Consider the following 14,221-nt stretch of genomic DNA (forward strand, 5'->3'; position numbering starts at 1 on the left):
ACCCGTTGCATCTTATTAACCCAAGATTAAAAATTAGGTGCTTCAGGAGATTTCCACATCTACAAAATTAACGACAGTGTAACCAGCAAGGAAATATAGAAAAATTGCTTCTGCCTCGATGGGGGAAACATGCCAACCAGTGCCTCTAAGGGTCTTGGTATTATCTCCATCTTCACTTGCCTGCCAATTGCTGCAAATGTACGTTGCCAACATTAATTTACAATGGTGCAAGCAAAGCATATATGCAGCCAATTGCCTGTTTATTACCAAACCCTAAACATTCAGCTGAAGTGACTGGATATATTTTTTGAAGGCACCTGGGGGTGTTATACACCCCCAGGCAAAAAAAAAGCCCACTCTTTGAAAGTTAGCGCCCTGGATGGCTTTATGCGTCATTACATTACAGTTGCCAAAAAGCGTAAATTCATCTCACAGCCAGGCATGGGCTTTTGGCTAATGCTGCTGAGGCCATCTCATCCTGTAGTTGTCGATAAAGGAAACAGTACCAGTTCCCTATCCCTTTTAGATTGCTGACAAAATAAGCTTTGCTAATTTGTTCGGAGAATGAATTTCTCTTGACCCGGTTATTGTGTATAAAATATCTACCTGCCAGATAATAAACTACTCGGGGGGCTAAACCGGGTTCACTGGTAGTCAGCACTTCCCAGGTCTTGACATCTCCTCCCAACATAAAGTCACTGAATCTAGAGATCCCTGTTTTTTTCCATTTTCCAATAACCCCAGTATCTATAATTGTTCCTAATTCCGTACACTTCCTGATGTGCATCTGGAGATGAAATAAGAGAAAAGATAATTGCTCCCTGGGCAGCTTAAATCTAGACTCAATCATATGTGGTATCTTATAGTGTGTCTGTTTGGGTATTTTGGGAGTCTAGAGAAATACGGGTAACTGTATTGCCACTTCCTGAAGCTCGCACTCCAGATAGAAACAATGAGTAGTGCTATTCATTGCTGCTGTCCCAGTAAGCCAATCATGAAAAGCAGATTGATAGTACATCTTGATGTGTGGTAGAGCGAGCCCACCATATTCTATGTTCAATTGAATTGTCGGCAGATTGGTATGTGCTTGTTCCCCCGCCACAAAAAATGACGAATTATCTGATCAACCTTGTCAAAAAACTGCTATCCTACTTTAATTATCACTTTTGAGAATATAAATAAAAACAACGGTAAAATAGCCATTTTTTCCAGAGTCATGTGTCCGACAACAGAAAAAGGTAGATTTTGCCATTTTAACAAGCGCACGAGTGCCTTGCTCAGAATTGTCTCTCGGAATTGTCATTTAGTTTAAAGAAAAAAGCTCTGTAATATCATGTGAGATGTGTATACTCAGATGTGTTATAGGGCGTACAGCAGAGTAATGCTGTCCTATTTCTGCAGATAATTTTAGGGGGAACTGTTAAGTAGCAACTCTTCAGACTTGCTGTGATTTTCTTTATATCTCCTGATGTTTGTAGACATCTGCAGCTTTGCGAAAGCAGAACTAAAATAAAATTCTGGGGCTGCCAAGTAGAGGTCCATATTGTCTGCGTAAAGCTTGACTTTTGGTGACCCTGCTATGGGGACCTCAAAAATTGATCTTGTCTCAATGCAGCTGCTAAGGGCTTGATTAAAAAAGCAAAGAGAACTGGTGACATAGGACAACCCTGCCTTGCACCCTTTCTTATAGTGACCCATCCTACCACCTGTGAATTAATAACTACATCTGCCTCATCCCTTCTATATAAGTTTTGCAATAACATAACAAACTTCGTTTGGAACCCATAGTGTTGAGGAATGGCGAACAATACCCCCCATTGCACCAAGTCAAATGCTTTTTCTGCATGTAACATATATGTGACCTTGATTTATTGAATGAATTGTAATCAACAGCCTGAACTACAAAAATGGTACTAGATTAAATAGATCCTGTAGATATAAAACAATTCTGATCACTATGAACTATAGTTTGAGCTGCAGGAACTAGTCTAGATAACAGAATTTTAGTAAGTAATTTATAATCAGTGTTCAATAAACTGATCGGACGGTATAAACCAGAGTGTTCCTGTGGCTTATCTTTTTAAGGAAGCTAACAATTACAACCTCAGTAAATGAGTGAGGTCATTCACTTCCCTCTAAAATTTCGTTAAAGAAGACATGTTCCAAGTCCCATCAAAGATGGTTTTGATGGATTTGATTGTCTCTTGGTTTAGTTTGCGTTTAGTTGACCACGCTAAGGATCAGCCTGCATTCTTGCTTTCCTCATAATGTCTGAAAGCAAGACTGCTAATTTATCGTTTCTTTGGAGATGTACTGATCTTCTAAACGCTGGCTTGCTTGAAGAAACTTGGCTTTAGATACTACGGAATTATGTATCAGATTGACAGCTTGATCTAATTCAAGCTGCAGGGCGGATATTGCTTCTCACCTCAGTTTAGTAACTTGTGCCTCAAATGAGATTGCTTTGTCTCTGATGAAGGCTTTACAGGCACTCCAGACTGCAAAACTTGAAGCCGTACCTATATTCCAATTAATATAGATCTCAGTACTCATGTGTGATACCCAGCCTTCCTCCTTTAAAAGCCAACATGGGTGGTCTATCCTAGAGGTATGCACTAGCATGTCAAAGTACAGGGCCGAGTGATCTGAAAAAGGATTTGCCAAATCACCTGATCTCTTTCTGTTGCATTTATGGGGTACTAGCAAGTAGTCAATTTGTGATACTGAATTGAAAATGTTTAGCATAGCAAGAGTACTCTTGTACTACAAGGAAATCCATTTGCCAAGAGTCAACTAAAGCAAAGTCCTTGCATAATTGCGCTAGAAGATGGACATCTTTGGGTTTATTTTGGAGCTTATTTTCCCAAGTGCAATCTAAGTGGATATCTGACACTATATTAAAAACACCCCTGATATTCAATAGCCCCTTCGTGGGAAGTAACATGTCATAAACCTCTCTTAAAGAGGAGACATGGTCTTCTTTGGGCGATAAAAACTGATATGATGCAAGAACTTGTTGCCCACAGCAAGACTCACCATTATTCACCGAGCCCTTGGATCTCTCACACCTGTGCTACCTCCACAACAAAATTGTGAGTTATAAGGATAGCCACTCCTCTAACTGCTGCATTAACTGATGCATAAAATGCATATGAAATAAAGCTGGGAGTTTGGGGCAGTCTGGCCTGGGATTTTAGGAGATCTCTTAGAGAAAAATTATCTGGGCTATTAAAGACTTCAACCAAGTTAAAATAGTTTAGAATTTTTTTTGTTTTTGTTAATACCGCTAACATTACAGGTAAAGGCTCTTCTACATGCAGGGCTCATTTTAGGGGTGATTGGGTCCATATGTCTGCCTCCTTGTTACTCTGCTGAACTGGCACTGTTTGCTCAACTCAATCACGTATTGTTGTCCTGATGTCTTGACTACTTGTCATTTCTTCAGTACTTTCCTGCTTACTCCTATTTGACTGTCCACCTGAATTGTCAGTGCTGAAGTACTCCCCCTCCACCTCCCCCACACCCCTCCTATCCTCCTTGCCAATGGAGCCTCACCAGTCATAGGCTCCCTGAAGAGCTTCGTCCCAACCACCCTATATTGTGCACCCCCTCAGACCACCAGAGTGAGTGCTATGACATTGCACCCCCAAGACTGAGACTGTGGTGGCCCAGGCGAACCAGTCTTTGACATGCATGTAATGCATTATGAACATCCAGCTGGCTCTCCCCTATGCACTTGCTCTAAAGCTCTTGAAGAGAAGCCATAAAGTTCTTTGACTGCTTAACTGTATGGAAAATGTGGGATTACCCCCAACTTGGACTGTTGAACAATCCCTGCTGAGGCCCCGTCCATCTGAAAACTGGCAATCAAAACTTTTAGGTTTTGCGTCACCGTGGGGCAGCAGCTGACATATCTGAAAATGTGTTAAAAACAGGGGTGCCTCCTCCATAAGGGCGGAGGAGTGTCACCCCCCCTGCCAGCAGCAGAAGCTGCAACTCTTTCAACACGAAGGGATAATAAACTAGGTTTATTATCTCTTTGTGATGAAAGAGGTGGGGCATTGGGGATGACAGCCTCGTAGGGGAGTGCACAGAGCACTCCCCTCAGAGCGCATGTGTGTTTGGCCACCAGTCTCAGGCCAGCCAAACACACATGCGCAGAGGGCTCTCTTGCTGGGCTAGAGAGAGCCTGCACAGGCTCCCAGTCAGGCTGGGCGCTCCCAGGCAATTAGCCACAGGGCAGGCTGGGAGCCTGTGCCTGCAGCTGGAGCGTCGAGGGACAGAGGTGCGGCGGCAATGGAGGAGGTAAGTTTTTTTAAATATTAAATGTTCCGCTCCCCCCTTCCCCGCACGCCGCACTCGCCTTGCCCCTTTAACTAGGAGCAAGCCGCAACTGGTTAAAAATTTAATTTTCGGTGGTATGATAGGTTTTGTCCTAAATGGCCCTGGAAAGGATGTGTTCCTTAGTCCGATTTACTAATATAGTTAGGGGATATTTAGTATTGGGATTAGAAAAGGGTGTCGTGAGAACGCGATGCACCCAAATGATGGTAAGTTCCATATTACTTGCCACAGTGTCTGCTTCAACATTTTTTTGTATTAGTTCAGAGATTAATCCAATTACTGTCTCTCCATTTTACTGGACTTCCAATACCCCTGTAAACCGTAGTTTAGAGTGAGGTATTCTGTTCTCTGCATCATCAAGCTTCAATTGTAGCCCTACCAACTAAGATTGAAGTTTGGAGATTATGCACTCCTGGCTCAGTTGGAGTCCTCTAAGTCTGACACTCTTTGCTGCACCACAACGACTCTTGATGTCAATAGTAGAATAATGGCATTGATCAGATTCAGTTGCTTGATTGTTTTTTGGGCTTCTTCATGAGAGATTTTGATTGCCCATAGTTCCTCTAATATTAGTAATAGCACATGCTGCGTAGATTGCACCTGCACCCTCCCATTTGGGATGCCACATCACTTGTTCTTGTTGTGCTTCTTTCCTTGCCTGGCGCTGAATCTCACGAGTCTCCAGCTTGGGGTGTAGAGGGCCCTGGCGAGTTCTGTGACCTCTCTATGTCGCTAATATAAACTGAGCTGGCATTATTCTGTGCCTGCATCTGCATTGGACCAGTAGTCTCATTCTGGGATGCCTTAAAACGGATAGCCAAAAACAAAGGATATACAGGGCAGTTGTTGCATCCATCATGAGGGTATTCGGAAAAATGTGTGCCCCGTTGCCTGATTGTCCAGGTTCGCCCTTTTCTGAGTATCCTGTGTTGAGGACCCATCCGCATTTGTTGTATTCAATTGAGCAGATAGAGCTGGGTCTGTTCCACTTGTAGTCCCAGGCGCCAGGAGGAGTGGTCCTTCCAATGTGCGTAATTGCATGTGAATATTTTTTATGAGTGGCTGGGTCTCGCACTGATCCTGGGGCTGAACCTGCAGGCGCTCCTGTAAGGAAGTTTGTAACGCCATTTCTAACGCCTTTGTTGCTTGTGCTGCATTGTTCTGGCTAGTTGTAGGAGGGTTACTATGTATCATGCCCCCTAGGGTCTTCCCAGGACGACTCGCGTTCCCTTGTGGGATGCTTCATTAACGGTGAAGGGAAATTTCAGCAGGTCACAGGGAAAAACATGATATATATTCAGTTGGGGCTGCCAGAGTTTACCCGGGGGAGCCACAAACCGCAACCGCTGCTACACGGACCGCTTCTGCAGCTTCCACTCGAGCATTCTCCACCTATTGGGGGGGGGGGTGCCTGTTCCACTCCTCTCAGGTTAGGGTGAGTCCCGGATTTCCCCAGAAAGTCTGGGTTTTCAGAGGACTGTCCCGGTGTCCCGACACTTTTATTAATTTTAAATAAATGCCCCAGTATTTGGGATAAGGGTCAGGTCAACCTGGAAACCAGAAGTTAAAGGTATTCACATGCACCTCTAAAGTCTTAAATAACTGAAGGAGTAATTTATTGGTTTCTGTCCACCCGCTGCTTGCTCCCATATCTATCTGTATATATATATATATATATATATATATATATATATATATATATATATATATATATATATATATATATATATAAAAGAGCAGTACCTTAAACATCAATAAGGCAACCGGCACTCCGTGAATGTGAAAATTAGGTTTAATTCAAACAAAACAGGAACGCGTTTCGGCGTTACCGCCTTTCTCAACCTGCGGGCCGCCATTTTGGCCCCCTTTATATATCATGTGTGATAGATTACAATTGGTTCACTTAAAGCAACATAGTGAATATAGAATGTGATATGTGAAAAAACGGCCTATAAATAAAGTGAATAACTGAAAAACATAATTAAATCTGAATTGTTAAATCACGTCTATGTAACCTATTTGTCATCTGTTTAGGACTTAATCAAGAAATAATTGTAATTGATGCTGCTAGCAATAGAGATTAATAATTAAACTGCAATGAACAAAAATAATGATTTTTGATGTTCAATTTTTGTCAAATATCTAATCTCTGGGGATTGTACTGATCTACTACAGACTTTATGTAGAAAAAACATATAGATAAAGTATCCCCGTTATCACATACATTATTCAATGCTATATCATCATTTACTGATATACAACTATTAGATCGTGGGTGAGAAACACATGTTAGCTCAACTGTATATATAGTTCCTCGCTCAAATCCAGCCCCACTGGTTCTCTTGAATCTAATGTCAGTATGTATCTGGACTCAAATTTTCTCAAATTTTTCTCCCTGTCACCTCCACGAACATCTTTTCTTATCCCATCAATTACGCAGTATTTGACATCTTCTACTTGTCCCCCATGGAACTCATGCACATGTCGAGCAACCGGATAGGAATCAACTTTGTTAACAATTGCCCTGAGGCGTTATAGTATCCTTTTATGTACTTGTAGTTTGGTACTACCAACATATAATTTGGGACAACTGCATTTTAAAATGTAAATAACGTATTCACTCTTACAGTCACATCTGTCTTTTATGGTATGTATAGTTCTATCTCCTTGCCTAATAGTTTTGATGTTTTCCCCATTTTTGCACGCCTTACATTTTGTGCATTTGAAAAATCCATTTTGTGATTTAAGCCAACTGGTTTGGGAAGTTTTACATTGTCTCACATCACTTTTCACCAGTACATCTCTCATAGATGTCCCTTTTCTGTATGTTATCGTTGGTCTATTCTTTAGTTCCGTACCTATAACAGGATTACTTTTCAGCATGTGCCAATGTTTCTGTAACAATTTTCTTACTGATTCATGAGCAGTGTTAAAGGTGGTTATAAATCTCACATTTGCGGTGTCCTTATGTGTCTCACTTTTCTTACTTACTGAGTTACCCTTCTGATCTGAGGTAAATAACAATTGACCCCTGGGGCGGGATTTGACTCTTGTGGCACTTTTCTCTAATATCTCACTGGAATATCCCCTCTGTTTTAATCTCTCTATCATATTTTCTTGAACATTTCAAATAATCATGCTCTTTACTATAAATCATTTTGGCTCTCAACAACTCTCCAAAGGGGATATTATTTTTCAATGCCTGGGGATGGTAACATCTGGCATGTAGTATACTGTTCCCCGCTGTAGCTTTCCTAAACAATGTTGTCTCTATTTTGTTATCTTCTATGCTTACTTTGATATCGAGAAATTCAATTTCTTGTTTGTCAACTTTGCCAGTGAATTTCAGATAACATTCATTGATGTTAATTTATTTGATAAAATTATTAGCAGTATCAGAGTCACCTTTCCAAATTACAAAAATATCATCAATGTATCTGAGCCACATGATAATATTGTCACTCCATTTGTCTAACGGGAAGTTGCTTAGAATCTGTTCTTCCCACCAACCCATCAATAAGTTGGCGTAGCTTGGAGCAAAGCAGGTTCCCATCGCTGTACTGCATACCTGCTCAAATATCTCACTGTTGAAATAGAACATATTGTGTTGTAGACACCATCGTATCATCTGGCTCAGCATTTTACTGTGAAGGTAAAAGTTGATAGATCTCATTCTTAAAATATACTCTACCGCCTGTACTCCTAAATTGTGAGGGATGCTGGTATACAATGCTGTTACATCAAGTGTCAACAAGAGAAATTCACTTTCCCAGCCTACATCAAAAATCCTTCTTAAAAAATCACCACTGTCCTGCAGATAAGAAGATAAATTTCTAACTAGCGGTTGTAAAAACGTATCTATGTACTGTGATACAAATTCAAATAAACTTCCTTTTATGGACACTATGGGTCTCCCCGGAGGTTTAACCCCTTCCCCGCCACGGACGTAATGGTTACGTCCATGGCAGCGCCCGTGTGGCGCCATGGGCGTAACCATTATGTCCTGGGACTGGCAGTCGGGGGAAGCGCAAGCGCTTCCCCCGAGGGCCGCCCCCCAACCCCCCCAGACCAGGGCTGAAAGGGGAATCTTCGTGCGGGGGGGGTGCTCTGAAAGAGGCATCGAGGGAAAGGAAAGGGTTTTCCTTTCCCTCGATGTCTCTTTGAGCATTCCTGCAGCCCGATCGCAATGCGATCGCCAGCAGGAATGCCCACTAGACACCAGGGATTTCAGTATGTGTGTGTGTTATATTAGTGTGGGGGAGCGACCCCTTGGGCAAGGGTCGCTCCCCTTTGGGGGCAAATTTATTTTGCATCGTTTCTGCCCCCCCTGGGGGCAGATTGGCCCTATTTTTAGGCCGATCTGCCCCCAAGGGGATCAGAAAGCCACTAGACACCAGGGATTTTATTGTTGTTTTTTATTTTTTGTGTTGGGGGGTGGCCCCTTGGTCAAGGGTCGCCCCCAGGGGCCCTCATGTATTTTTGGGCAGTTCTGCCCCCCTTGGGGCAGAGAGGCCTATTTTTTTTAGGCCTTTCTGCCCCCAAGGGGGGCAGAATCCCAATAGCGCCAGAAATATATGTTTGTATGTGTGCTTTGTGTTGGGGGGTGGCCCCTTGGGCAAGGGTCGCTCCCCCGGGGGGCGCAATGTATTTATCGTCGTTTCTGCAGATTGGCCCTATTTTTAGGCCGATCTGCCCCCAAGGGGGGCAGAAAGCCACTAGACACCAGGGATTTTATTGTTGGTTTTTATTTTTTGTGTTGGGGGGCGGCCCCTTGGGCAAGGGTCGCCCCCAGGGGCCCACATGTATTTTTGGGCAGTTCTGCCCCCCTTGGGGACAGATAGGCCTATTTTTTTTAGGCCTTTCTGCCCCCAAGGGGGGCAGAATCCCAATAGCGCCAGAAATATTATGTTTTGTATGTGTGCTTTGTGTTGGGGGGTGGCCCCTTGGGCAAGGGGCGCTCCCCCGGGGGGCGCAATGTATTTATCGTCGTTTCTGTCCCCCTTGGGGGCAGATTGGCCCTATTTTTAGGCCGATCTGCCCCCAAGGGGGGCAGAAAGCCACTAGACACCAGGGATTTTATTATTGTTTTTCATTTTTTGTGTTGGGGGCGGCCCCTTGGGCAAGGGTCGCCCCCAGGGGCCCACATGTATTTTTGGGCAGTTCTGCCCCCCTTGGGGACAGATAGGCCTATTTTTTTAGGCCTTTCTGCCCCCCCCAATAGCGCCAGAAATATTATGTTTTGTATGTGTGCTTTGTGTTGGGGGTTGGCCACTTGGGCAAGGGTCACTCCCCCTGGGGGGGCAATGTATTTATCGTCGTTTCTGCCCCCCTTGGGGGCAGATTGGCCTTATTTTTAGGCCAATCTGTCCCCAAGGGGGGCAGAAAGCCACTAGACACCAGGGATTTTATTGTTGTTTTTTTTTTATTTGTGTTGGGGGGCGGCCCCTTGGGCAAGGGTCGGCCCCAGGGGCCCATATGTATTATTGGGCAGTTCTGCCCCCCTTGGGGGCAGATATGCCTATTTTTTAGGCCTTTCTGTCCCCAAGGGGGGCAGAATCCCCATAGCGCCAGGGATACTATATGTGTTTGTGTGTGTGCTTTGTGTGGGGGTGTGGCCCCTTGGGCAAGGGTCGCCCCCCCCCAAAGGGTGCAATGTAATCTGGGCGATTTCTGCCCCCTCCCCTTGGGGGTGGATTGGCCTATTTTTTTTTAGGCCCATCTTCCCCCAAGCAGAGAACACTAGACACAAGGGAAAATTAAAAAATGGTTAGTGGCGGAGTGTTTGTCAACTGGCGAAGTATTTGCTTTTATGATAATAACAGTTTTTCTCCTTTTTGTTCTAGTTCAAAGCTTTTGCTGACTTTGCTGTGGCTTGTTGCAGTTTTGGCAGTAGTTGTCCTGCGGTTTGCGTAGTTGCATGTTTTAGGTAAGTAAATAAATTTACTCCAAGTGAGTATTGTTGCAATGCATGAATGACATGTTTGTAGGTGGTGTACTGAATGCAGGATTGTGTGTGAAATTGTCCTTAGATTTATGCACAATGATTATGGTGTTGTCTTATGTCTAATTTGCTTTTTTGTTTCTCTTTTTAGTGGGATATCGTTGGTGATTGCTGTGGCTGTGCAGAGTAGTTGCTGGTTAGTCAAGCTTTTTCAGGCAAGTGAGCAGTATAGTTTTTGAGTTTATAAATCTTAGTGATAAACCTATACTTTGTTACTTATCTTACACAGTGCTGGTTTTTGGTGGTGTATTTGTCCAGTTAATTTTTGTAGGAAGGATCATGGCTAGCCGTAGGATGACCGCTCAGCAGGTTGTTAGTGTGCTTTTTGAGTCATCTTCTGACCATGAATATGAGACTGACTCTGCATCTGAGGCAGAGGAGGAAGTGCAGGATTCTGGAAGTGAATTTTCTGTCAGAGATGAATCATCTGATGATGAAGCCACTCTCAGTGCTGATGAAGGGCCTGTTTTAGAGGAGGACAGTGATGTGCCAATGGTGCAGGAGCCAGCGGCTGAAAGGCTTCCCATTGGAAGACCTGACACATGGGTTGCACCAAACATGGAGCAGCCACAGTTGCCTGCGTTTACTGGTTTTCCAGGGTGTCGAGTTAATACGGAAAACTTTTTGCCCGTCAACTTTTTTGAGTTGTTTATGGACAATATATTTTTGGAAGAGATTGTTGAGCAGACTAATTTGTATGCAGAGCACTTTTTGAGGGACAACGCTGCCAGACTTAGGCCACACTCTAGAGCTAGCCGGTGGATTCCCACAAATCTGGAAGAGTTGAAAAAGTTCTTGGGTTTAACTTTTTTGATGGGGCTGATAAGGAAGCCATCGCTGTCTTCATATTGGTCTACTAGTCCCTTGATGGCAACTGCTATATTTCCTGCAATTATGAGTCTTAACCGGTATGATCTTCTTCTTTGGATGTTTTATTTCGTAGATAATGCTTTAGCCTTGCCACTAGATCATCCTGATTCTGACTGTCTTTTTAAGATTAGACCTGTCCTTGATCATTTGGTAGATCGGTTTTCAGAGATCTATGTTCCAGGGAAAGAAATATCTGTAGATGAGTCTTTGGTCCTGTTCAAGGGTCGTTTGGTTTTTAGGCAGTACATTCCTAGCAAGAGGGCACGGTATGGAATTAAATTGTATATGCTGTCAGAAAGTAGTACAGGATATGTTTATAATTTCCGGGTCTACACTGGTAGGGACTCCAATATTGACCCCCCAGGTTGTCCTCCCACTTTTGGAGTTAGTGAGAAAATTGTGTGGGAACTTGGTAGACGACTGTTTAACAAAGGTCACCATTTATATGTAGATAACTTCTACACTGGAGTTCGGTTGTTCAAGGAGTTGTTCAGAGTGGACACTGTTGCTTGTGGCACAATCCGCTCTAATCGGAAAGGCTATCCAAAAGAGCTTGTCTGTAAAAAACTTGAGAAGGGACAGTGCAGTGCCTTGCGGAATGATGAGCTGCTAGCTCTGAAATTTGTAGACAAGAGGGATGTATACATGCTAAGCACCATCCATGATGAGAGTACTTCACCTGTGGCTGTTTGGGGTCAGGTTGCCGAAGTGCGCAAACCTGTGTGCATCTTAGACTATAATAAGCACATAGGTGGTGTTGATAGAGTAGATCAGAGGTTAGAACCTTACACTGCTGCTCGTAAGTCTTATGTGTGGTATAAGAAATTAGCGGTTCACTTGTTCCACTTGGCAACTTTTAATGCTTTTGTTGTGTTTAAGGATAGTTCTCCAGAGTCAAGGATGACATTTGTGAAATTTCAGGAGTCTATCATAGCTAGCCTTGTTGTGCTGGAACAGGCAAGAGTTCCTAGAGAAGCAGTGGTGGAGGATGTGGCTAGATTGAAAGATCGTCACTTTGCTGAGCACATTCCTCCCACGGCCAAAAAAAACTTTCCTGCTAAGAGATGTAGAGTCTGTGCTCGAAGAGGTATCAGGAAGGAGACAAGGATGTACTGCCCTGATTGTCCTTCAAAGCCTGGGCTGTGTGTGGGTGGTTGTTTCAGGAGCTACCACACACAGAAGAATTATTGGGAAATTCCGTGAGCGTAAACTGGTGTTTTATATTTTTATATGTTCGGTTTCACGGTTGGCATTAGTCATGTCTTCAGTTAGAGCTTTTGTGTTTGTAGTTTTGTACTAATTTATGATTAGTGGTTTCTTTGTTGTTTAAAAACAGAAAAAAGGGGATGGCATGTGTAGGGTGGCGCTTGGCTGGCGGTGTGCGTGGGGTGGCGCTTGGCTGGCGGTGTGGGTGGGGTGGCGCTTGGCTGGCGGTGTGTGTGGGGTGGCGCTTGGCTGGCGATGTGGGTCGGGTGGCGCTGGGCTGGCGGTGTGGGTGGGGTGGCGCTTGGCTGGTGGTGTGGGTGGGGTGGCCCTTGGCTGGCAGTGTGTGTGGGGTGGCGCTTGGCTGGCGGTGTGGGTGGGATGGCGCTGGGCTGGCAGTGTGAGTGGGGTGGCACTTGGCTGGTGGTGTGGGTGGGGTGGTGCTTGGCTGGCAGTGCCAGCCAAACGCCAGTCCACACACTCATCAGCTGGTGTGATTGCTGTATCAGGCATGTGGGCGTATGAAAGTGATGGGCCCTTGACTGGCGCTGTCTGTGGATGCAAGTCTTGTAATGTGCTGGGCCCGTGGCTGGCGGCGTGAATGGTCTAGTGCATGTCATGTATGAAAGGTGTGTGAATGGACTGTAAAGCGGTTGGTGCCTTGTCGTGGCTTTACAGCTCACGAGCTGTGAGTCATTGGTTCAGTTTTTTGGCCTTTCAGTTATTACCAGTGCATTTCACTTTTGTGAAATCTCTTGTTAATAAAATTTGATCTACTGAACCATCACTCACCCTTGTGCCAAATCCAACCAGTATGTGTGGTAAAAATGACAAAACCTGCTCCGCTGTAATCAGGCGTCGCAGCACACTTGAGACACGCTAGGTGTCTCAGGTGGGACCCCGATGATGAAGCATGCCACCAACTTGGTTGGTGGGTGAGGGGTCTTTTTCACATAACCTAAGTGAGTTTCTTTTCACAATTTTAGTGCTTGGCACATCACAGACGTATGTGGACACATCAAAATGATATATTACAAAACTACCTGTGTTTGGGGGGGAGGGGCCACCTGTGTTTTTGGTCCTGGGTGCGGCCTTCATCTAGGGAAACCTACCAAACCCAGACATCTCCATTGCAGGGAGATGGGGCTTGCGTGGATCCCCCAACATTTTCTTACCCAGACGCCTCTGCAAACCGCAAAATTTGCATAAAAAAGCATATTTTCCTGAGTTTTGTTTGTACGATCACCGCTCCAGCACAAAATTCCTACTCCCCAGTGTTCCCCTCAGTCTCCCAAGTAAAATGACACCTCACTTATGTGGGTCCCCAAAGCAGAGTCAGTCTAAAGATGTATAAAAGAATATGTCCTTATAAACTCCCTGTGCTATTCCCTCTATCTCTACAAGTTCTGGGCCTTATTCTGTTGCAGGCACCTGGCCCACCCACACAAGTAAGGTATCATTTTTACCGGGAGACTTGGGGGAATGCTGGGTGGAAGGAAGTTTGTGGCTCCTCTCAGATTCCAGAACTTTCTGTCACCGAAATGTGAGGAAAACGTGTTTCTTTAGCCACATTTTGAGGTTTGCAAAGGATTCTGGGTAAAAGAACCTGGTCAGAGCCCCACAAGTCACTCCATCTTGGATTCCCCTAGGTCTCTAGTTTTCAACAATGCACAGGATTGGTAGGTTTCCCTAGGTGCCAGCTGAGCTAGAGGCCAAAATCCACAGGTAGGCACTGTTTTCTATGAAAAAATGTGATGTGTCCACGTTGTGTTTTGGGGCCGTTTCCTGTCGCGGGCACTAGGC

Source organism: Pleurodeles waltl, chromosome 9 (genome assembly GCF_031143425.1).
Source record: "Pleurodeles waltl isolate 20211129_DDA chromosome 9, aPleWal1.hap1.20221129, whole genome shotgun sequence".
NCBI classification, from domain to species: Eukaryota; Metazoa; Chordata; class Amphibia; order Caudata; family Salamandridae; genus Pleurodeles; species Pleurodeles waltl.